Consider the following 24,584-nt stretch of genomic DNA (forward strand, 5'->3'; position numbering starts at 1 on the left):
GCTTCTCATCACAGGTTTAACTGAGACTAGCAATTGCCATTTTAGAAAACAAAACTTTTGTCTTTTTTTTTTTTAAATGGTGAATGGCAGAAGCTGCAATTAGTTTTCATGTAGGTGTTTGAAAGGTCCTCACTGAACAGCAGCACACGTCACGGTGAGATTTCACTAGAATCATATTAACCACCAAAATGAGCCGCAGGGAGAAGGAAACAGATGTTTCACCCAGACTAAGTGCCTTACAAAAAAATACTGCAGCCACTTGGCATTTGCCTTGAGCTTTCTAATTACAAGGACTGAGCATAGCACTGCAGACAAATTAATCTGCTTTAAATGTTAGAAACAAGATTGCCCCAATGCCACCATCCCAAGCAGGCAGAAACTCAAGCCACTCATCACCAGGGAACATGTCACAGGGTTTAAAATCTAGTCTCACCAGTGTCTAAGACGCACGAGGAGGGAATGCAAAAAGAAATGATTTCTCCTTAATGACAAATCATTTCTCACTACTGCTCAGTCCATGGCATCCGATCTATGTCGTCTGCCCAGGGATGACTTATACAAAATGCTGCATAAAAGGAAGAGCCCATCTGTTAAACTGACTGGATGCACCTTCACAGTCTTTCTTTATTGTCACCTGTTAAAAACTGTATCACTGCCCCCCCCCCCCCCCCGTGAGCTGACACTCACACATACGAAACAAACCACTTAAAATCCTAATATCTGGTTTGCAATTCACACAACACTTGAAAGAAGAATAAAGGATTGCTAAGAAATTGCATCCAGAATCAAAATGCTGACTAAAATTGTCAAAAGCTAAATGCTACCTGAAGACAGTAGCTAACTTAAAGGTAAAAAACCTTTATTTCTTAATCTGATTCCAGAGCTATTTTATAGAAAATCTTGCACACATTGCCACCTGTAATCTCCAAGAGAAAAGTGTCTAACTCCACCCACAGGAAGACAATTACACTGTTCCCCTCTATAATTAACAATTACAATCCAATCATCTTGCAAATCGGGTGCCACAACTCTTAGAAGCAGTCTTAAACAAACCAAGAAACCCTCAAAATGATGACTGGCAATGGAAACACTATGCTCTGCTCTTGTGAAGGAAACGAGTAGTAGCTGGGTTTACCTTCAAGATACACCTATATGCTCCTCACTCTAAAAGTTAAAAAAAACAAAAACAACAAACAATACTGAAATTATCACTTCTACATTCATTAGTACTCCAGCCCCTCAGGCTGCTATTTTGATCGTTTCCCTCTTATCAGGGTAAATCAGTAACTTTACCTAACCACACTGACTGCCAAGCCTCTCCAGTAAAGTTCGGAGGTCCATGTGTACTTGGTGCATTAGATCATCCACCTGGATGCAGTCTCCGTGTTTGTGCAGGTGATTCTTTCCCAAAGACAGTCCAGGACAGAAATCCAGAGGCACTCTGAAAGTCTTCTGCTCTTATAAGCAGTAAGCATGGTATAGTTTCAATATGAAATATAGTTTTTACAGTAATTATTAGTTCTAATGCAAAATCTCGGGAGTATTGGGGCCCGCCTGTCCTGCCTGTTTATTTCTGTAGATGTATCGACATGGATACAAACACAGGAGTGAAAGTACCCTAGCTTTCCACTCTTCCTTGTAAAGAAATGAATTTTAAAGCAAAAACAAAAAATAAAACAAACAACAAAAAAAAACCACAATGTAAGTGTTAAACCTCAATTTCTAACTACATTCCAAAAGACCCAATGTCTAAAATTATCTCCACAAACCAACACCATTTACTACAAAAGAGAACGGTTTTCCTTTAAGTAACTGCATCAATTCTCCTCCAGAAGCATTACCTGTTGAAGACCCGGCTGTTTTCCACAGAAGCAATTGCATGAGTCTGCATTAGGGAAGTGATTTTTGCGTGAGACACTCAGATTTTTACCACACCACACCACACACCCTTCCACAATACACCACCTCCCTCTGCTAAACGCAGTAGCTTGTAGTTACAGAAGCCCACACGTTCTCAGTACCACTGTTAGTTGGCTGTGCTACGGGACACCTCCAGAAAAACTGTGAGAACGAGTCAGAAACCCACCTTTTCCTCAGAAATCCCCAAATTTTGCCCAGTTTGTATCACAAGGCTCTCCAGGCACGCATAACATTTTACTCGTGTTTGTTTGCAACAGAGCAAGACAGGCAAAATGCTCTGCTCAGTGCTAGAAAACATAGCAGTCTGCTTCCTCTTACAAAGTAACCACAAATGCCAAAAATCCTTTGGAAACCAATGTGTTTGCAAAACTTCTCTGGAAGTTTCCACCACTCTGTTTAAACCCCAGAGGGCAATGTGACAGAAGCATCATCCCCTGTCAAGCTCCAAAGAGAAACTGCAGAGAACAGATGACAAGCATGCATTGCTGCTTCAGAGATGCTGTGACTCACGCAGACACCGACTCCATGCTGCACAGAAAAGAAAAAGGCTTTTCCCTAAGTAACCATTTCTCCCTAGCATGCTCTGACCTGCAGAGGTTTAGGAAGTCAGATGCTCCAAAAGTGTTTTCAATTTTCTTAAAATGGAGATGGCAAATCTGCATTTGAGCTGGCCTGAAGATATGCTTGGTCTTTGGAGAGTAAATTAAACTCTTACAATTGCCAGTCCTAAAAATTAATTGCTGGGCTGGACAGCTGAGATGTGCAGCTTTGCTGGAAGACTGGCATCTGCTGACCATGACCTTCAATTTCATTTCATTTTGGTAAGTGCCATCTCAGTTTTGTAGATGTGAGAAAGGGCAGTTGACCCCAAAGACAGCAGGCTGCAACAGCCCTGTACTACACTGCAGGTAGCTGCATGCTTCCCAAGAACAGAGCCTTTCTGCAGGAAACTAGCTCACAGAACAAGGACAACCTGCAGCCAGAGAACAGCTAAAGTTTACTGCGCTAAATTTACTTCATTTAAAGATCTAATTCAATAACTGCTTTGCATTTAGAGGGCTTCCAGAAAGACTAAACTCAGTTTAAGCATAACACTAAGATATAACAGCTTCTGAATTGGCTTAGAGTCAGCATAAGATGCACGGAAAAAAAAAAAAAAACAACAAAAAAAACACTTTTAATATGCTGTCATTAAAACAAGCAATAGACTAGATTTTGCTCATCCGTTTAAGTCTGGACATGAAAAATGCTGTTCCTTCACATGTAATGTTTATACACATGCACTCAGTGATTGACACTGATGAAATCTGGAGCCCAGTGTATGTGCACAGACCCGCGATGTACATCACAAACCGGTGAAGGATTTAGCATGCTTCTAACTAAGCATGAGCTTTTTCTCCATTGATAAAAATGCATGAACTTGTGTTACTCTCACGGTTTTGGCTGGGATGGGGTTTATTTTCTTCACATAGGCTTGTGTGATGCTGTGTTTCAGATTTTTGATGAAAATAGTGGTGATAACACACTGATGTTTTTAACCATTGCAGTTACCAAGGGCTTTTCTACTACTCAGGCTGCCCTGCCAGCGAGGAGGCTGGGGGTGTACCTGAAGCTGGGAGGGGACACAGCCAGGACAGCTGGCCCTGGCTGGCCAAAGAGAGATTCCACATCATACGGCTCATCAACAAAAGCTGGGGTAAAGGAGGAGGAAGGGGGGGACACTGGAAATGATGGCATTCGTCTTGCTAAGAAACCATTACACGTGGAAATTGTCTTCATCTCAACTCATGAATTCTTGCACCTTTACCTTCCTGATTTCTCCCACCTGAGTGCAGAATGAGAAGCAGCGTGTGTTTTGCAATTTTATCTTTAGTCAGGGTTATATAAGCACGCCCACATTCATCTGCCACCAGACTAGCCGTTCAGCTGGAGCTGCCAAGCGCAATGGAATTCCACCGCTCCGAGAGGAGCTGTTAAGTAATAAAGTACAGCAACAACGACTTAGATCCCTATCTTATAAAAGTCCTTGAAAGATAGCAAGGCTATTTTATGGGGCCTGAACAATCCAGTCTGACCTGGAGATCCTCTCCTGCCCTCCCTGTCAGAAACCACCCGTGCAGAAGATAGTTAGTACCACGCTAAATGGTGGACTTGAACTTCGTTAGCTCCAGCAGAGATGGCAATGGAGGAGGTTTCCTCCCTTCTGAGTGTGGTACATGGGGGACAGAAGAGAGCCATCTGTGTCCCACAAGCCTACTGCTGTATTTTCATGGTCCTGCAGAGCCCTCTCCCTGTTCTTCAAATGAGGTTTCCTAGGTAGGTTGTATCAAGGCAGCACTTTAGATAAAATACTGAAAAGTAAAGGGTGCAAGAGAAAAAACGTCTTGCGATGTTACCTAGGCTGAACAAAACCTATCAAGACAAGAACTAACACTGCTCTGCAGGACTACTCTTCAGCTGTGGTTTCCATTCCAAAGGAAGCCAGGAAATAACTGCAACCTGGTTTGGTATTGAGACTGATTAGCAAAGCTCTACACACACCGCTAAAACATGCAGCATTAACAGCTATCAAAATTCCTGTACCAGCCCCCAGGCTCTGCTTTTCTCTATCAGTCTGGTCAGCACTGACCTGCAGGAAGGGACCAGTCCCCTGAGTCAGCCCCCTGTTTCCTTCCTCCTCCAGGTTAGCACTGACTATAAAATCAACACACGCTACAGAGTCCCACTTAGCTCACCACTGCTGTTCTGATACGTGGTTTTGGTCAAACACCTAGCATTTCCTTGATATATCAGAAAAGAGGCCTCTGCTAATTCTTTGAAAAGCCTGAGCTTTCTTAGTTACTTCAATTGAAAAAATCTCCTAGAGGAAGTTTCCAAATATCTTTTCAATTTTTTGAGACACTCAACGTTTAAATCTCAGCCAATCCACCTTCACCACTAAGCTAGCCAATTCTTTATTAAAGGAATTTAAAAATATAAATTACAGCAAAGTTTCTGCAGAAGAGGTTGTGGCAGAAGGAAAAAGGAAGGCTTTTTACATTTAATACTGTACTATCTACTTGGTCATGAAATTCTTTTTCCAAAAAAGAATTGAAAACAACTGAAGACAATCAAAAATAATAATAATAAAAAAATCCTTGAAAACATAGCTAACTGCAAGTTTTTACTTAGATCAATTGATTTCATGAGAATAAGGACATGTATCCATGTATGATACGCTATCACTTACGTGAATCTATTTTGAAATAAAATATTTCAATAGGTTTAAACAGCCTATTTTGTTTTAACTTAACCAATTGGTGCTTCACCTTTCCACTTCATATCACGTTTTGTGGGTTTCTTTGAAAATGCCAGAACTCCAATACACCCACAAAACCAAAGTTTTGGTAAAATGGCTGTAAGAAGAAATATGTTTTTAATTCTCTGGAAAAAAAAAGTCATCACATTTCCATATCTTTCAGTTAAGCAATCCAAGCCCCATTTTCAAGTGATAATGGACACCTGTTCACACTTACCTCGGTTTCTAGGATTTCAGCTCTGATCCTCAAATCGTATCGAAAATGGGATCTAAGCTTTCAGGTTCTTTAACAACTACCCCAATGCAGAAAATTAGCCTAATCTACTGATTTACAGCCACAAAGACAATGGAAGTTCTCATTAGTGATCAAGAAATTGTAGTTTCCTCACTGAATTCTTCTGGAATCTTGGACTGAAACTGTAGTTAAGTAGGAATATTTATCTGCAATTATTCCATAGCTGTCAATAGCTCTTGAAAACCAGCCCTTCAGCTAGAAATGTGTTAAATTTTAAGAGTTCACCCAAGAGGCATCCTCTTTCTTTAACCCAGAGCTGATTGATGACAAAAGTAAAGCCAGTTTTCCTTGCCAGCAAAAGCCAGATTTTTTTCTTTTTCCTTTCGTTACACAGGAGAAGTACACCCTGCAGTCAGGTCAGCATTTCCTGAAAGGTTCCAAAGAGCATCTCTCTTAAAACAACAGCTTCAGGCTTCAATCAGAAGCAAAGCACATTTCATGCAAACTTATGGAATAATACCCACAATGTGAACTTACAGTATAACGTTTTTTTCTCATTTTACCACAGTGGTATCTGGCTTGGTTTGATTTAACAAGTCGTGTCTCAAAGTTGATGCAAACCCAACTTTTTCCCTTTTTTTTTTTAAAAAAAAAATGGGATTATCTTTTTAAAGTGAACGTTTTCCTGAAATAAAATGCATTTATAAAGGTTTTTAGAAAACAGAATAGAAACAAAGCATAATTATCTTAACCTACCAGAATATTTGAAGAAAAGAGATTTCCTTATTTGATGAAGCTTCTCGATATTGAGTCTTTGTTTCTGTTCATATGGAAACCTGCCTGCAAACGATAGCATTATTTTTTATTTTAACAAAGATTGGCTAGAATATGTGCTGGCACAGCTACGCAAGCTAATTAAATAAGAAGGAAAAACACTGCTATGCCATTACAGATTTCTCCCTTCCCCTCCTTTTAGAAACACGTTTCTGTAGAATATAAAATCTTACCATTTTCAAAGAGGACCCACAGTTTAACTCAGAGAAAGATACTCCAGCCTCCAAGCCAGTGTCCTCTAGTCTGCCAGTTTTTTAACCCATGCAAAAGGAAATGCGTCTGTTTTCTGTAGTCTCTTAGAAGCGTACATTCTGTCCCATTTGCTTCTGCAAGGGGCTTTCTGTAACCGTGCAACATATTCACAGGTAGTGAATCACAGGTATACAGGCTTCAAGTCCTTGTTCTGATAACTGATTATTCCTATTAATTTCCTTGTTAAAAAGCACTAACACTCAGCTGAAGAGTAGATGTGAATAAATTTGCAATGATCTCACACATCAGAGATGGAAATCTTTTAACACTAGTTAAACACCTGAAGGATTTCAAACCGAGACCCGTATTTCTTTTATTGTTACACCTCCAGCAGCTTCTTTCTGAGTATTCTTCTATTAGCATGGAATCAGTTTGACAAGAGCTATTAGGAAGAGCTGTTGGGAAGTGAAACAACAAAATGTCTCACTACAACTATTTCAATGGTCCCTAAAAAAATAATTTTCTTCTATTGATGGGACAGCATCTCCTTTTCCTAGCTACAGTCGATTTAACAGGCAGAGTTTTCCAGTATCGGGATCTTAAGAACCAATGACAAGAGAGTTTAACACTTTCTTGCCTGAAAGAGAAAGGAAAGCAGGTGAACAGCAGCTGGCAACTGCTGGGGGGAAGGTGTTAGGTGGAAAACACCAGCTGAAAGATCCTATAGGAAAGAATAAAATCAGAGCAAATGGTGTCAACATGTGGACATGGAGCACATAAAACAAGCCACTCATATCTAGTTTAAGATAAAACTATAATAGAAAAATTTCTTAAGCTCTCAGTAAGAGCATGCACAGGGGATCGTGGTCATTTTGCTCCCTTTTTATGCACCCTTGAAAACCAACACAGCTTGAATTTGAATTGACAGCTTGACAAAAATACTTCACTTAAGCTGAAGAAGCTGAGGGAATTCCCTATGTTTTCGAAGAAAAACCTAGGTAAGAGCAGCCACTCAACAGAGCAGACCAGCCATCCATTCTTGTAATGGTCTGTATTGCCTCTCTCAGAGAATATCAAGTGCTTTGGAAGGCAGAAGAAAATCTTTCATAGAAGAGAAATAATTTTAACCTTTGTCTTTTTGATGACCGAATGATTCCCTAACAGTAAGCTTTTACTTTATAACAGACATGCACAAGAAACAATTATCCTATTAGGGAAACACTGCATTTCTTCATTGCTTCTCTGGATTTTTGACCCTGTTTTAATTCTTGTTCTAATCCTTACCATCACGAAATGCTTCAAAGTTGGTATTCTTTTGTCTCCTCCCTTGTTAGAACAGCCACACACTTCCACAAGTTGTGTAAGTGCTACATGGTAAAGCTCTTTGAGAAGACAACCATTTCTACCAGCTACTCCTCTTGATTAGTACTTCTTCATACCTATGGATGGCTGGGGCAAACGCTCCCCTGGTCACCCGTTCAACACAATTATTTCACTGCAGAGCTATATGTAAGCAGCACCACACTAAGCCAACAAACCTAATTTATATAATTACAGGGTATTCATGACTGCAGAAGACCACAGCTTTAACAGAGGGAATGGGCCAGGAAGTGGGAAGCCTCCTGAGAATTTGGAAACACGGACTTGCCAGCAGCGTCCTACTGCTTATTCATTTTTCTCCTGACTCCAGCCACTCATCCTGGATGTCTCCCACAGCCTGTGCAGTGCGACAGTATGGTACATCTGCAGAAAGACCAACACACCCAAGCTGCACTCAGCTCCTACTGCTTTTGGGTTCTGAAGTAACAGCAGGCAAGTTCAACCCAGAGCTTGCATCTAGGAATACAAGAGCTGTCCTCATGGAACAACCGGGATGCAACTCGGAGCAGTGGCAGTAAAGTGACATGTTGCAGCCAATAGATGTAGTAAAATGAATGTTCAGAAAATTGCCCATTTAGGGGGGAAGGAAGGAAGGGAAAGAATAAAGAAAAACAGATGTTCTTGACCCCTCCTTTGGTTTTATACACCTGTTTCTGCTTTATCCCAGATCTTCTACTTCAAAATGTACAATTGATGCTAAATATAAGAAATGCAAGAACCACCAGGCACCAGCTTGAGCTAACAAGCTGCTCGCTAGCTGAAGAGTCGTGCATATATCCGTTATTGCAGGTCTAAAAATAGCAATCCTTTGAGAAGTTGTTAGAACAGCAAAATGTGGCATATGGAATATAAAATAATCTGTGGATAACAGAAAAAATGGTACGAATCTATTGCAAACAGATGGTTAAATAAAGCTATCTCACCCCAACTTCGGGTAGCAAATATTGCCATCATTACCAGCGATGGCAGAGACAACTGCTCCATGTGGGGTCTGGGCACGCTCCCCCAGAAAGGCCCGGCTCACAGGCAGCGGGGTCTGCGCCAGGTGAAAGCTCTGCACATTTCTGGCGCTCTTTGAGCACTCCTTTCTACCCATTTTGCCTCTCTGCATGGGAAACCTCTCCAGAACAGAGATCTTCTTACTGTTCTGTACTTTGCACAGTGGAAGGCAGGTCCAGTTGGGTCCCCGGTGAACCTATTGCAACAGCAGGGCATCAAACACAAGTTATTGGCCCATTCTCTGTAACAGATCCACAGACACTTTCAAAAACCCCTACAAAACAGGCCTGGCTCATATTGAAACTACATTTTAATGCTGGCAATCAGCCCAGAAACCTTAGCTATGCTACAAACTATGACACCATCCCAGAAGGAAAAAAAAAAAAAGAGAGAAAGAAAGTGACAAATACCTTAAAATTGGGACTCCTCCAGAATCTCATCAGACACTCACTCTTTACAATTAGGAGCCTAAAACAAAATTCTGTGCACATACTGCAGCTAAACAGGCAGGTTCCTCAGCTGTTGGCAGATCTGAAATTTCACATGAATCTGTCATACAGTGGCAAAGAGAAGGAATCTGAGCAGCAGATGAGAGGCAAATACCTTGGTTAGGATCTCTCAGCATCATTCTGCGTTTCCTACTTTGAACAAGTTCATGCCCTCAAGAACACTATTTTGATGTGTGCACGTTTTCTGGGTGGAGGTTCGACTCACTACTCTCCTTGATTTCCAGGAGATGCCTCACGAAATTTACTGCTTTTGTATAGTCTTATAAATGAGTGGGAAGCTGACGTTTAAGGAGTACAGCTACAGACCAAAAAAAAAAAAACACACCAAAAAAAAACAAAAAACAGGATGCACTTATAGGATAGCCCCTACCATATCCATTAGCACAGGGAAAAGAGGATTCACAGACAAGAGCAGCAGCTGAAAACCTCCCTCAGATGCTGAACTGCACACGCAGACCCCTTTAGATATAAAAAGAGACCCCCTTACACCCAGCCAGAGGGAGGCATAAGTCAAGGAAACTTACCATGATGGGTAGAAAGACTTGCTTTGAGGCAGCCTCCCTTTCCAGAGTAATTCAAGCTATGAGTCATTCCTGAGAACACACTCCGCTCATGCAACGGAGCATTTCTTAGAAGCACACTTCATTGTCTGCAAAGATGCAAACAAAGTTCTACCACGCTCATGCTCATAAGTACTGGCAAAACACAGCTCTATCTCAGCCCAAATCCACGCTTTGGAAGCACGCCACAGAAGGCAGGTTATGTTCATTAGAGAGGTCTGTTCTAAGGCTTAATCTATTTCAGTCTGCAAGTCAAGGAAAATCACAAAATTACCAGAAAATGCTTCCACCATACCTGTGGAAGACAACCCATCTTTTTCAGCTAAAAACTTTCAACACCAAAAACGCATAATCTTGAAGACCCTACCTTCCCTGTTTTCTGGGAATATAAACACCTGGTCAGCCTCAGCTAGGAAACACTGCATCCATCACTGGGAAAACTGAGAAGTCTTTCTAAAGCCTGTGACAGGGCAGGGCGTTTTTCACCTGCACAGCAATGATGTAATTAGATGATGTCTCTCACACAACCAAAGCCATCGTTCAGCCAGGCTACCTGAAGGAAAGGAGAAGGTGTACCGTGAAAGTGAAGCTAGAATTTCCATTTCATTAAAGAGAAAGATGAAAATGTGGGGGCAGAGGCAACCCCCAAAAGAATATTGCTCTGATGGTCACTGGAAATGTTTTCCTTTGGAAAAGGAAAGTTCCCCAAGGAGTGCCAACGTAATGACACGATGCTAGAAGAAGAATATTTTTAACACCCAGTACTAGTTCTACTGTAACAAAAAAACCATCATGACACAGCTTCCTTTGCAACAGGTAAAACAAACATGGGGAACAAACCACCTCTCTCCCCTGTGCAAAGACATAAGCAATGTTGAGAATACAGACACTACAGCTTACAAACACGTCAGATAAAATGAGGAAGTCACACAGATGAAATCAGTAACTACTGATAAATTGAGAAAATTTGCAAATGATAATTTCCTACTGAAAACAAGTCAGCTGTTGCAGTGGAAAGTAAACCTTTTCACACCCCTGATCTTATGCCTCACAAGTATATTTCATAGGCTCAGCAGATACAACAAAAATTATTTTCAGAGCTTTAAGTCTGGATACTTTTAGTTACCCTTTGCTACTTTTTTCCTGTAAAAATGCACTCTATAAGCTTTCCCATTTATTCTGGAATGCCATCAATCTCATCAGGCTTTGGGACAGCTAGGATTTGTCTTATTTCCAAAATTCCTTGGAAGAAAAAAATAGAGAGCATTTATGTATGATCTAAATGGAAAAATTGAATTATTGTTGCGTGCCATAATGATTTTTTGTGGAGGCTTTGATATCATTTTCAAGTAAAAGAAGATTATTAAGATTTTTTTCCAAGATTTAGAACAGTATTAACTGCTGAATCACAATCTGTTTTTTTTTTTTTCCTGGCACTGATGCTTTGTCAAGTATTGTGTCAGTCCAAAATATCAGTATCCTAGCAGTAAAAGCTACGAACGAACACTGCAAGCAGACCGTCTGACAAGACGCCACAGCCAGGAGCCACTACTTAGAACAGCCCCGGCACTAACTTCATTGAAAATTACAATAAACATTGTAATTTTCCTCCACGATTCATCTATTTAATCTTTATGTCAAATCCCTATGATTAGCTCAACAGATACATTGTAAAAGTACATCAGAAAGCAGTTTCAAAGAACACAAACTTGGCTTTGTGTCTTTGCATTACGTGCACACACTCACTAAAGAACACAAAAACTTTAAAATTCATTACAAAACATATGCCATTTAAGCTCTGCCATCAAATTACAAACTTTGTATATACAAGGGAGGAGATGTATTGCCTGCCAAGATGACATTTATACTTGAAATAAATAAGCAGCACAGCCTAGATTTCCTAATGCAGCAGGCTGTTTACAGGCTCTGATTTTCAGGTGCTGAGCACTCAGACCACATGCATACAAACAAGCCACACGCTTGTGAATACACAGACCACACGTTCAAACCCCAGAACTTCATTCTAGAAACTGGAAGGGACTGGGTTAAATCAGAGCTTGTGCTGTCCTCAAGCCCTGGTACACCTGAGCTGGGGACATACTTCATCCTTTTGCTTTGCTGGAGGGATGGAAAAACATGTACAGGAGGAAGATGTGAGGAGGGCACAAGGACAGACAAGGGCATTTGCAGAAGCCTCTTAGAATCATCTAGTCCCAAACTTGCTAAAATAACCCTGCATCATGAAGAAATCAGCTGTGAGCACGCTACCAGCTACAAAGAGCCACAAAACCACAACATGGCTTGAAGCGGTTCTGCTGAAGGGAAGGAACTGCAGCAGCTGGTTTGGATTCTGAAATACATTTGAATAAAAAACAACCAACCAACCAAACGTGTGTTCAAGACCTACAAATCTGCAGAGAGCATCAAGACAGCCTCAGAGCAGAAACAAGGCCCAGAGTGGGAGCCTTGCTGAAGTGATTCTCCTGTTTTCCCTGTGCCGTGTCGACAAGCAAGGGACCCTCAGCTTTGACCCTTCCTATTGGCATTGGGTTAGGAGGCCCTTTATACCGAGTATATTTATCTCAGCCAGCCCCTGTGGGCCTCAAGCCAGCTACAACAAGTTTTCTGGGCATTTGTGACTGTTATGAAATGGAGTGACTCAGCCAGGCTACACCAGAGAGGGAACATCTTTTATTTGTTCACAGAAACTTAATGAGCCATGGGAGGAATAAAAAATAATAATAATAAAAATAAATAAATAAAAAAACAGGTGTCAGAAAAGCTGTATCCCTACATACCTTCACTTAAAAACTTTTCTTTCTGGCCTTAGGCAGGTGTTACTGTCCTGCTTTCTGTCTCCTCACACACTTCTGATCATTCTACCTTCCTCCCAGACCCACAGATTTGTGCTCCAGAGACTCTTCCCCATCTGTCAGGGGTGCAGGTGAATCAAAGTATCACTCTTTATTTACCACCAGCTTTTTCCTCATGTCCCCATTGCCATGGTAAGCAGCAACACAGCCTGAAAAATAAGGTCAAACCACGGCCTACATATCCCACTAGCCGTCTGGAAGAATCATTTTTTGAGAAATCTCCTGGCTTGGATTTACCTTTCCTCCGTGAGCAAAAGCCAAGTCCAACTCAGCACTCCAGAATCCTAACTGAGCTCCCGGGATATCCAGAGACAAAAACCCGGCCCTAAAACACTGAACCCCAAATTCCTCTCTATATACACTGAGAAGTTCCCTCTAGGTTATCAGTGTTACCTGCTTGGTCTGTGTCAACCTCATTCTGCTTCTCTCCACAGTGTGGCAGTCCAGGTCCCAGACACGTACCTGCACTGCTTTGCTGAGCACCCCCAACATCACTTCATGGGAATCGATGATTATTTTCCATGTTTCAGAAACTTTACAATCTATCCTGCACAAATTACAATGATAATGTGTTATATATTTATGACGACAAAGCAGATTTCCTACCCATTTTACTATACCACTGAAAATCATGTTTGTATGTCTTGGATTACTCACAGATAATGCAATTAGCATCGAAGTACAGTTATGTAAACTGTTAATCAAACTTCGAAACACAGGAAAAAAATAGATGTAAATGAACCCTGGAAAGAGGCAAAAAGTACCGGCTGTCAAGACCTTGCATGCTGAAGTGCTGCGGGAAAGATGAAAATTAGCATGGTAAGTACAGCATGATTTAGGCCAACCTAAGAGGAAGGCTCTCAGCTTTGTGAAAATCTGGGCTGACGCAGATGTTCAGCGTGAGAGCTTGTGTCCTGGAGACAGTTATGAAGACACACTGTGGAGCACCGAAAAGGCAGAAATGATGCCAGCATACGGCAGCTCTCTGTCCTGTATCAGCAGGAGTCAAGCTTCAATCACTGGAAATTTTTCACCAGAAAATTGGACTTCAGTATAAGTCAGCACTTCTGAGCATTGAACAGGACTACTTGAGAGATGAGAACATAAAGTACAGTACTGACAACGGTGTTTACAGGAATATCCCAGCATGAGAAAGGTGTTATTTTGATGCATCTTTATTTTCAAACCACACTAAGTGTCCAGCAGTGACAGAATTTCTGTTAGGAAACCCACACAAGCACACTGCTGAATTTACATTTCAGTCACCTGCCACAGCCTGCCTCTGTAGTAGTCCACGTGCTCCAGGAACCCACAGCCTACAGGTTGCAAACTGCTCCTCTAGATGAAGCCAAAACACAGAGAGAAACTGATGATGGGAGAAGAAAGAGCCTTTTATTTCCACACCTTTATGTCCAGGGCAAAAATGAGAGGATTCAGGATATGCAAGAGTCTGTATGCAGTCCAGAGGGTCACAGCTAAAAACTGGAAGTTATATTCAAGATTATGCAGGGTTATTAGAGAGGATCAGTGGATCAGTGGATCGACAATCAGTGGATTGACAGTGACTCAATTTATTGGGAACTCTCAAAAAATACTCACTCACTCTCTAGGATCTATCCATCCAGCTGTAAAGCACTGGTTTCTCCTTAAAGTGGTAATAGAAACCAGGCTGGTACAGTGATATCTGCTGAAACCGTGCTGCAGAAAACAGGTTTGTGAAGGGAGATCGAGCCCGTTCACTTCATTTCACTAAGTTCAGCTTAGATACTCATATCAGCAATAACCTCAAACCTCCTGGAGCTGTGCAAAACTTCCTGAAGGTAAAACACAAAACAGCTGAATAGGAGTGCAGGAGAAGAGTATGGCTAAGTGAGGAGGAGCAACACAGTACCACCCCAAGTCTTGTCATCCCACCCTGTAGTTGTACAGACATTTACGCCAAGTTTATTATTAATTAAGCAAGTTGAAAATCACAACAGAAAGGCAAGAGTAAACTAAAAAGCAGTGAGAAAGGCTGTAACATACTGTCACTGACAGAAGCAGCAGTGGGGATCCTTTGGAACAAGGCTGTTCCCAAACTTGTTCACAATGCTTTTGTTCAGCTGAAGTTTTCCCTGCCTTCTTTCTCGTGCATGTAGTTAGAGGCAGCAAGAACACACACCTGCACCCATAAAGTCACAACCCAGCTCAGCACCGTAGGCTTGGGTGAACTATGTACTGGGCAGGACGGAAGCTTTTCACTTCTGTGTTATCTCCTGCATCACCTAAGCAACGTCTGAATTAACTTTATAGGACAGCTATTTCGGAACTTCTGTGTTACGTGAAACCAAAAGCAGTTTTATGTCAGTTTTAGTCTGGGAGACTGCCTAAGGGACAATTCTAACTGCAGCCTGCATGGATTCAAATGCAGATTCGCCTTAGTTTCGACTTAGCTATTACATCAGAGACATCAGCTGTTTTTCCCCCTGTGAATCTCAACAAACCACTACTGGGAAGTCCTCGTATCTGAGCTGGTTTCTGACCTGAAAAACACCACAGCTTGGACATTCTTCCCCTCTATCCTGAAACACACTCTTAAAGAGCCAAAGTGAAAAGTCTACTTTAATCTGGATCACCAACAAGATACAGTATGATCAAAAAAAAAAAAAACAAAACCAAAAATTAAGAAAAAAAACAGTGGTGAGGAAACCAGATTTAGCCAGAAAAAGAGGCATAACTGAAAAGAAACTGCCCTGGGTAATAGAAATAATGTCAGAAACACGGTATGGATAATTCTCATCTGCTTTTCTCACTTCAGATCAAAAACACACTTCAGTGTTTTGTTGCTTCAGTCCTAAGAGAACTGAAATGCTTGCCTTGAGCTAATCAGTTCAAGGAAAGAGACCAAAAGTTCAGCAGAAAGCACACACCAGAAGTGCAGGAGGAGTGACTCAAGACCTGTGCTATCTGGCACGCCAATATCACACTAGAGCCCCTGTCACTTGGAAATAAGCCCTCTCTTGAAACAAGCCTTACAAGTAAACACAAAAGGATGTTCTGAAGACAGAGCAAAAGCTCTCTCACTGCACTGAGGTGACTAAAGTGGAGCATGTCAGCGTCAATACTGTACTTTCTGGGTTACGGGTTACCATGTGCAGGTTTCAGCCTCTTTCCCAGTGCAAAAGGGTCTGTAAATTGGTCTGGAAGACAGCTCTGATAAATTGGTAGATGACAGGTATGTACACAACTATGTCACAGGAGTGAACACCAGCCTACGCAAGCAAGGTCTCCGTCCTAGAGACAACAGGATCCTGTGCAAGTCATTTTCACTGTTTCTTCATATTTCCAACTGTAGCAAAGACAATAATGACATGTTGAAATAATACAGTGAAAGAAATCACAAGTACATTTGTACTTCAGATGAAACCACACTCTGTGGCTTCCTCTCTTTGCAGAGTGTCATGAAAACCCAGCCAGCTGACTTAAACTAGGCACTGAACTTGAGGACATTTGGAACTTGACAATTTAAATGCAACCCTAGCAGTGTATGAGTTAGTATCATTATTAATATGCTGAATACTACTTCTCCAAAACCTCAGTGTGAAATACCGGAATCCTCCAGAGGGTAGGTTATTTGCCCTCCCCACTGAGTACATTATCAATAGACATTAATTAAAAAAGCCTATTTACTCCAGGTACAAAGTGTGGGGGTGGTGCCAAAGCCAAAGTTGCCCATGACAGTTGCAGAAAAAAAAAAAAAAAGAAATTAAGGAGGCCTGTACCAACATGAAAGCTTTCAACAGGCCACTGTATGACAGATTCAAATGACAGATTTTTCCAAGAGTAAGACAATTTTTGTCACAAAGCACTTTAGTGGTGGTGTATACTCAGACAAGAGGACCTGCGGACATAATTTGGCTTCAATTCTCCAAACTCACAGATTTTCATTTTTATTTTGAGAAACAAAATAAAGGTGAAAACAAAACTCTTACAGAAAAGAGCAGGGAACTGAGGAGCGCAGCTTTGCAGTGGCACTCAATGCTCAGCTGACAGAACGCAATTCCACCAGCATGAAGCCATTGCCACAAACTGACCCCAGGACTCCAAAAATGCTGTTGTCACCTCAAGCTGATGCTCACCTAAATAACGGTACTCAGCAGGAAGAAATGAGCACTGCATGGAGATTTAACACACTAAGGATCTGACCTTTCCCACCCCCTACTCCTCCTTTTCCTGGGTCACTCTGCACTTGGACTTCCCTCAAAAGCAAGGGACGTCCAACTTGCCCAACCTGGAAGAGGACCCAGCTGGAAGGAAACTGTCAGGGACCTAAGCTTTCCTGTAACAGAAGAGACTCACCTATTACCTCTCTGGTTCTCTGGAGAAGACCACATTAGTCAACCAAGATGAAGTTTATAGTGGATGCAAAGGAGTCCCTGAAGACTCCTCACCTCGAATTCCCTCCCTTGCTGTTTTATGAAAGCTGAAATCTTTCACAGCTTATACCGGTGGGAACGTACCATTATCAACCTTCTATAAGAATGATTTTTTATTTTATTTTTTTAACTTCAGGATGAAACTCTCTAGGAAAACTAAAGAAATAGACTGTACCTTCTCTATGAGTACCAGCTCCTCTGTAAAGCAAATACCATAGTGATGAACGATCTCAGCAAGAGAGCAGCACCCCAGAGCTTCAAAACTCATTCTCTTATGATGTAAATACAGCCCCATGTCTGTATTTATCTATATATGTATATAACCCATCCGCTTTCCTAAATCTCCTCTAACAGATCACTTTTGAATCATTCATATTAGGAAAAAAAAACATCAAGACAGTACTATTTGCTGCACTACAAGTTGCAGAAACACAAAATGGCATGAAATGCCTAAGCCTTTTTAATGAAGATGTTAATTGCTACAGATTACCTGGCATACAGCTTGGCTCTCTGAAAAAATCATGCAGGTGCTCCCTGATTAAAGTACTCCTGGAGCAGAAAAGACATTGGACAACCTGCCTGTTTCACCTGGCTGCATAGTGATGAAACTCAATGAATATAGAAATAATTGGAAATCTTAGACAAATATATAGGAGGAATGGCCCAAATAATGGGTATGGTGGACCTGCCTGCAAGTAAAGTCAAATTGTTACATCAAACAAGTGAAAAATCCTTTGTATTGGTGATAGGGATTAAAAAACCAATAAAGATCACTTTAATAAAAGGCCTGAGGGTTCGAACACTGATGCAGAAGTCTTTTCAAAAGCTCTTAAAGTCTGTCATCCTAGGAAAGAGGTGAAACAGGATTGCTAAATCCTTATTCCTAACTCCAGTTTATATCACAACCAGAACCAAGGCAGGAAAAGTTTAAACCATATTTGGACAAGTCTAAAGGCACACGCACACACAGTTCTAAACTCTTTTGACCACATCTAAAAATTAAGGGTCCTTATAATACCAGCAGGTTCTGAGATGTGCTCTCAAAACACACGTTTTCATGCACTTTACAGCTGTAACAAACTAGTTTCTTGGTAAAGCTAGTTCCTGAACATTTTAGAGTCAAGGATTATTTTCCCTTCCCTAATGCTATGAATTTTTCCTTTCATTCCTTCAACATTACATAAGTGCTTTTTATTTCCTGAACAAATCTTAGAGAAAGCTGGGATATTTGTGGGATAGCTTATTAATTAATTCATAAATATAAATACTTGGCTTATTTAAGCAGTAGAAAACATCAGGATCCCACCACCGTGCTTTATCTCATGGATTCATGTTGTACTGTCCTGTAAACTGGAAGATAAGTGACATTTAGGCTTTTTTCTGTCCTTTGACTCTAATCTCTACATTAGTTTCTAAGGTAGGAAACACCACTTCCATAATGAATGCAACTTAAAATATTTCTATTTCGATTAATTTCAGTTTACTAGGATAAATCGATATTCTGATTTGTTACACATCCACCTTAGATTTATTTTGTTAATTTAATAGCAATCTGATGAGAGAAAACAAGTGTCGGTAACCTGTTCCACAATACACACTACTGTGTATCTTACCAATAGCTTTCTATAAAGTTTCCAAAGTTAATTCAAAATTTCTTCCCTGAACACAAGAGGCTTCACTTTCTCATAAAAAACATAAGTTTCCTGTAAAAAGTGTGTTTCAAAACTGTTACTTCTATTTCCAGACTACTCTAACTGAAAAGGAGTGGTTTTCTTAGGTACCGGCTGCACATTAAAAGTGCACACAGGAAAGACTGTTTGATGTGCCAGGGTAAAGCTTCTCCTTTCCAAATCCATGCAACTCAAAGTTTCCCACTGTGAAGGACGTCAGTACCTATGTGTTCACTGTAAATGTTAATGAAAACATTGGTTGTAGGAAACACAAAGGCAAAGATCCCAAATAGAGACAGACATATTACGAGAGAAGAAGGATGACATTGTCTGAACTGGACGAACTGGAACCTAACAGCCCTACCAGGGGTTGGGTGACTGGTTTAATAAAGGTAAAAACAAAAATGCACATAGTGCATTAGTTCATAACTGGAAGCCCCTTTGTTCCAATACTGAGTGATTAACGCTGATCTCTGGCACATGCAACACTACCTAATTATGCACTGATCACCATGGCCAGCACTTTAAGAGCTATCTTCAACAGAAATTCATAGAGAAGAAGACTTAAAAGAACTCTTAAAGTATGTAAGGACTGAAATCACATCTTCAGGACTAAAGACTCTGCTTCACTACCCCCTTAAAAGTAGTCAAAGTACCTTTGTAGCAGAAATGGCAGTGTAGGAGACACAGCATCTTACCTTTCACCATTTGAATCCCAGAAAAAGCTACAAGGGAAACAGAAACCAGTGACCATCAGCCCAGTGCTTAATAATACGTGAAAGCCACTGAAACCACTTGTTTTAGTGTATGTGCTTGGGAGCCCTTTGGATATTCAATCAGCTGCCACTAGTCTCTTCAAAGGCCCTTGGTAAGTTATCTTACTACACACAAAACACAAACAATAAGAGAATTTCCTCAAAACCTGAGCAACATTACAAACAAATGATTAATACTGGTATCTGGCTGCAGGCTTTGAAAATCTTGATCCAGTTTCTCACCCTGGAGAGAAAGAGAACAGAATTATTTAGTTTAAGAACTGTCAACTATTTATAGCCTTAGCTTTAAAAAAAGTTTCTCAGAAATAGCAAGCCAGAAGCCTAGTGCTGCCACAATCCTCTCCAGGAGAAACAGTTCCCAAGGGTCTTTGCACGCTGTTCCAAGGTTGGAAGAGTGCAAATTGTTCCACATCGTCTTGCCAGTAATTTTCAGGATCACGGTTAGTCACACAATGGAGAAGAAAAAGGAGAAGAAAACCCCCAGCACTTCAATAGTTTCTATCAGTCTTCTGCTAGTCTTGTCTTTCTGAATAGGAGGGCGATGCCCATGTCCAAGTGGCTGGTGTTTGTCTCCCTGTTTTCAAGTCAACACAAGATGAAGACTATGGCTACCCGTGTATGCATGGAGGCTAACTCACTTCATCACAGGACAGACTTGGAAATGAAAGCTATCATTTGTCTATCTACTTGCTGATGAAGGTGAAATCTTACCGCAGATTTTGTTCCTACAGTTTCCCCCTGCCCAAACTTCTTTGCTAGATTGTGCCTAGTCTTGCTCACAGACACCGTTTGCAACCAGGAGCTTACTGGGATGCTTGAGTTACTTCATCCAATCCAGTTACTATTACATTCCACCTCTGCAAACCCTTTCTCTTGAGCTGGGAGCGAGCCACAAATTAAGCTGTCTAAATGGCTAGACAGCTTTAGTGGGGCAGCAGAACTGCACCTTCTTGGAAGTTAGGGCAAACCCAAGATCTGTACAGTGTTAAATGCTACTTGTACATCATATAATGCTAGTGCACTCTTACAAACGCTTCTCCCCCCAGCTTTCGTGGTGCTCAACATGGAACAGTTAGGGTGTTACCATCTTGCCCGAAATAATATAAATAATACAAACCTGTTGATGATGAAACAGAAAACAGAATCCAAAACTGCTCTAAAACTAAGAAGGTGAACCATTGCTTTCAGAATAAGGAATGCAGGAGGGTAAAGCAGTCATTTTGTGACATGTGCCAGGAGTTGGACTAGATGATCCGTATAGTTCCCTTCCAACTCGGGATGTTCTATGATTCTATGATTTTACACAGCTGAATATTACAAGTCCATAGGTTCTAGTAAAGGAAAGAAGCAATATGGTCTGGGTTGTCTCTGACAGTCTATGGAGCTGATGTAAATAACCCACAATCCTCTTTCTCTGCCCACGTAATTAAACATAGTTAGAAGTGGTTGCACTGTTGACCCTTCAAAAGCAGAGACTCAAAATTAGTACTTCTGAAAAAAAGCAAGATGAACCTGCAAAGTCTCTGATGCCTCACCATTGATTTCTCTGATGCCTGCCAGCCCCAAGAAACTTAAAAGCGGGCATCCACACAAAGAATATCACAATCAAGAATTCCGAGCACAGTGCCTGGAAGACCAGGCTGCCTTGTCTCTGTTTTTCAACAAAGGTGTGAAACAAAATAGAAAGGCCTGCTGTACCTCTCAGCGGTTTCTACCTATAGCCATAGCCTAAATGAGTAGTTAATGAACCGAAACGAGTGGAAACCTGCTACTGAGGCCCTACCTTCTGTTGCCTTGTTGCAGCTGAGGTAGAACACAAGGAGTAAAGTGCTTTCAACGTGATCAACAGGCTCACAGCACTTCTCGAAGCAGATGCTGACAACTGCCATTGAGCTGCTCAAGCTCCCTGGAGGCTGTGGGAGACATTCAGCGCGTGGTATTTTTATCCAAGCCTTTATTCTTGAGCCTAAATGCAATCAAGTCACAATGAAAGGGTCCCGCTCAATCGCATGAATAAGCAAAACCACCGGGGTTCAGGCAAGCCTTCCAGCAGCATGGCATTGTGCCAGAGGCTTCTCTGCAGACCAAGACATGACTTCAGACTTGACTCCTTTTTAGTAATATTATAACAGTGCCGAGAGGCCCTCACAGGCTGCAGTTTCACAGCCAGTCTGAAACGCACACCACGAGGCAGTCTGGATTAAATACGTGCACCCTAAATAAAGGGAAAGCAAATTTGCCACGTGTGACACAGATCCATTTCTGTCTGCCCCTTGGTCCATGAACTCTTCAGTTTATGCTCCACAAGTCTTCTAACCTATCACCTACTTCAGCGGGCTCATCCTTAGCGCAGAGCCATGTGTTACTACTGTTTATCTTCTGTTGAGCAGCCTTCTGACTCATGTGCCTATCCGCACCATTTCCCAGAACGTGGCCTTTCGGCATTTCCCCTCATCTCCTTACATGACCTTCCCCTCAAATTAAGCCATTCACTCTGGAGCAGCTGCTGTTTGACCACCCTGCCAGTAAAGACAGTTCTATTTTCTCTTTTTTAAAATAAAAAGGTGATGGAAAAAAATGCCTTGTTTTTGGAAGAAGTGTTTATAGGTTTTGTTTGATGATAAACTTTTTATACTGTGACATTGGGCAACCAGAACCAAATCCATAAAGAGAAAACTTAGCTGAACACAATCATTTGGCTCTGACCACATCTTTCTGCTTTATACCTACCAGGTTGACCTCGCCTCCCAGGACTCCATCAGGAGCACAGCTTCTGCCCTTGTAACATCAATGCGCAATTGGTTCAAAAACCCACGTCCACAGGCTACAAGACCACAGAGCCATATATACAACATGCTTAGGGATCAGTTGCTCCCCATGCACTGCAAGTAGCAGCTTGGGGAAAATGTCAGAGCTCTGCACGACACTTGGTATGTTAATGTCTTCATTGGAAGAGAATACAGCTCACCATGAAGACCTCTTCGTTGATACCTAGCTCCCAGAGGGAAGTGAAGAGATTTGTTTCGTTTGAGAAATAAACTGACCCGTCAAATATAGAAGGTAACACATGCACTAATAATCTTTCAGTCTTTAATAATGCAATAATAAAAATGCCTTGTCTGGAAAGGCACAAAATGGGGTAGGGTTGGGGACGAAACACTGCAACCACCCAGCCTGAACAGTTTTGAAAAGACAACTGAATGAGGGATTCCTCAAGAATCTTAAAGCGGCCTGAGGTATGCTCCCAAAGCCACGGTGTGATGGGGTTTTCTCTCAGAGAGGTACCCCGTGGGGGCTCACAAACGGGCTCTTTCCAATCAGTGTGACAGGTAAGCTGCGTGCAAGCAAGAAAATGCTGTCAGAAGAGGATCAAACTCGTGAGACAGGGTAAAGAAACCTTTCTAATATAAGCTAAGTAGAAATAGATCAGGCATGTTCCCCATTCAGCTCTTTACCTGTACCTTGCATATGTGTTTCTAAGTGTGCTCCTTATTTTAACCGTCACAAATAAACTTTCTTACTGCATTTACTTTTAACCTGGCTAGAGCTTTGCATGATTGAGGACAATTAGACAATACCCAGCCTTTCCTTACTAAGGGCATGGCAATTCCATAGAACAGCTCACATGGGTAATACAGTAAGCACCCAGGTAAGCTGACAAGTGTTCAGTGCACCCAAGGAGAAAAACAGCAAGCCACAGCCTCTGCTACGTTGCCTAGGCAAATGGTGGCACCACAACTACCTTCTGATGACCCTGGAATTCAGTTAAGACACTGCAGTGTATGCTCCAACCCCAAAGATCCCAAGGAGCGCACCAAGGCAACCATGCCTACCCTCCTTCCCCACTCATGCTTTCTGGCAAAGTGATGCCCTACACACACCCTCTGCCAGTGATGGTGCATCAGAGATGGATGTAATTTGCTGACAACAGGCTTCAGAAAATGTGTTATATAACGGCAACATTATTATTACTGCTTCATTTTTAGGTTCTAAAGGCAATGCGAGATATATTCAGTGGTAGCGAATAAGCTTTTTTAGTGTAAAACAGGTGGCAGACATAAGTTGTGTACTTGCGCTGTGACATGATATGAATTTGTAACTCCCCGAAATAGATGACAAAATGCTAAGATTTAGTGCAGCATTTTTGATTAAAGAAAGGTGAGCTTTAATGGGTTTTAACACCACATTTGAAATAATTTATTCAAGTAAACTATAAATGCTTAAAAAGTCAATGTTCTTACTCTGTAAGCTTGAAAATAGTTCACTGTAGCTTTGCAACTCTAACTTATATCATTCCCTACCCCATCCTATGTGAAAAGCCTCCTAACAAACCGTTAAAACAAATGTCTTGAATGAAGCCAACACCATTTGCAATTCAAACAGCAAACTTTCAGAGATGTGAGAAGCCAAACAAGATAGATTTAGGATGATTTTCTAAATGAAGAAGGTTCCTGAATCTGCAGTACAGCACGTCTGCCTTAACATGCTTTCCCTTGTAAGAGATGCCGCAAATATCCAGATGAATTGATTTAAATAGCAATGAAATTACAGAAATCATGTCAAAATCTTGCATTTAAGAATTGTAACACTGTTACAGAAAGAGGCAGAAGAAAAATTAACCTCTGTTGAATGGCAACATTTTAAATTGCTTAAAGAGAAAAACAAGTAGTAGTATTTTCTAATTCCCCAGACACTACTCAGAAATCCTTAGCAGTGGTATCCTCTACCAATTCCATTTTCATTGCAGTTGCATATGGCCAGCGTTGTGGTGACACCTTTCACCCGAACTGTCACAATAATGATTTAATGTTCCAGAGCGATATACTTCCCCTAACAGGCAATGTTAAGTAGAGAAGGAAATAAACACCATGACAGGAATCAATATATTTTCTAGACCTTTATTTTAGAGTCCTATTAAAAAAG

The 24,584-nt window shown here is 41.2% G+C and overlaps 1 protein-coding gene across 12 annotated transcripts in view; it reads right to left on the reverse strand.

The window, feature by feature from the left end:
* CSGALNACT1 (chondroitin sulfate N-acetylgalactosaminyltransferase 1) overlaps positions 1 to 24,584 on the reverse strand; it is a gene marked incomplete at its 3' end in the record, with an annotated part of 54,017 nt that overhangs the window by 25,481 nt on the left and 3,952 nt on the right. For 7 of the 12 annotated variants that reach the window (XM_083833141.1, XM_083833139.1, XM_083833144.1 and 4 more), the window contains one exon: positions 6,210 to 6,293. The exons of 3 other annotated variants lie outside the window; for them this stretch is intronic. Of the gene's footprint in view, positions 1 to 6,209; positions 6,294 to 6,460; positions 6,628 to 9,891; positions 10,123 to 24,584 lie in introns of those variants that run through there. 2 more of the 12 variants (XM_083833145.1, XM_083833148.1) reach the window with 2 other exon arrangements.

This window comes from Anser anser (assembly GCF_964211835.1).
Source record: "Anser anser genome assembly, chromosome: 4".
Classification (NCBI taxonomy): domain Eukaryota; kingdom Metazoa; phylum Chordata; class Aves; order Anseriformes; family Anatidae; genus Anser; species Anser anser.